General features: G+C 42.3%; 1 non-coding gene across 1 annotated transcript; it reads left to right on the plus strand.

Annotated features, from left to right (window-relative positions):
- The first annotated feature begins 284 nt into the window (after window positions 1-284).
- trnap-ugg (transfer RNA proline (anticodon UGG)) lies at window positions 285-372 on the plus strand. The gene is given in 2 exon segments: window positions 285-320; window positions 337-372. It is a non-coding gene; the product is annotated as a tRNA-Pro (tRNA).
- Window positions 373-1,079: the final 707 nt, after the last annotated feature.

Genomic DNA, 1,079 nt, shown 5'->3' on the forward strand with positions numbered 1-1,079 from the left:
GTGGTACTGGTTGTGGTTGACAATAGGGACATTAAAAAGATACTTGGGTAGACAGATGGCTGTCGTGAAAATAGCAGATTATGATCTCTGTCGGAGGGAATAGTTATATTGTCGTCAGGGTCGGGCTACATAGGTGACAGCGCTTCGTAGGCCGAAGGGCCTGCAGTGCGTTGTGCAGAACTTTGCTCTTTGATCTACTTTGGTCGTAAAATTACCTCCAGATGTGTTGACGAAGGGGTTTGTGAAAGTGAAAGGCAGCACTTTTATATCATCAATATAGAACGGGCTCGTTGGTCTAGTGGTATGATTCTCGCTTTGGGCCTGAATTTGCGAACATGCGAGAGGTCCCGGGTTCAAATCCCGGACGAGCCCCCAATAGATTTTTTTTTCGAATTTCAGACATTGAAGCACAGAAGAATGAGGGAAGATATTTAGTTGTATAGAAAATTATTAGGGCTATATTTATAGGTCACTGCATGCAATCTTTTCCCCCTCAGGTTACGCGAGACGACAACTAGAGATCGCAGCTTTAGAGTGGAAGGTGAAAGATTTGGGTTGGCGAACAAATAGATTGGAATGGATAGGGAGTGTTGTTAAGCTGAGTGGTTAATCCCTGCTCCTACAATCTTGTGTTTTATTTGTATTATTGAAATTCAGCTCTTTCAATAGTAACATCGAACTGAGATACAGAAAGTGAACATGGATAATTGAGTTTAAGTAGATGAACACCTTCCAAATTTTTTTTCACTTCTGGAAACATTCTTGCCGAGCAGAGTGTGGCAAACGTAACCTCGTAGTTTCACAAAGGAACTGAGAAAACCAGCGAATTAGAGCAAACCTGCTATACGAAATTATGAGGGGTATAGACAGCGTTAGTGAAAGCAGGCCTTTTCCCTTGAAGTTGAAGCCAGAAGTCATAGGTTGTGGGTGAAATGTGAAATGGTTAAGGGGGAACTTCTTCACCCAAAGGGTGGCACTCAAAAGTATTTTGGAAAGTTTCTGTATATTTAGTCTACCATGAATACCAACCCACAGGTGTCATTGTCAGATGATCGGCCAGAAGTAGGGAACAGGTAAAT

Source organism: Mobula birostris, chromosome 13 (genome assembly GCF_030028105.1).
Source record: "Mobula birostris isolate sMobBir1 chromosome 13, sMobBir1.hap1, whole genome shotgun sequence".
In the NCBI taxonomy this organism is placed as follows: Eukaryota; Metazoa; Chordata; class Chondrichthyes; order Myliobatiformes; family Myliobatidae; genus Mobula; species Mobula birostris.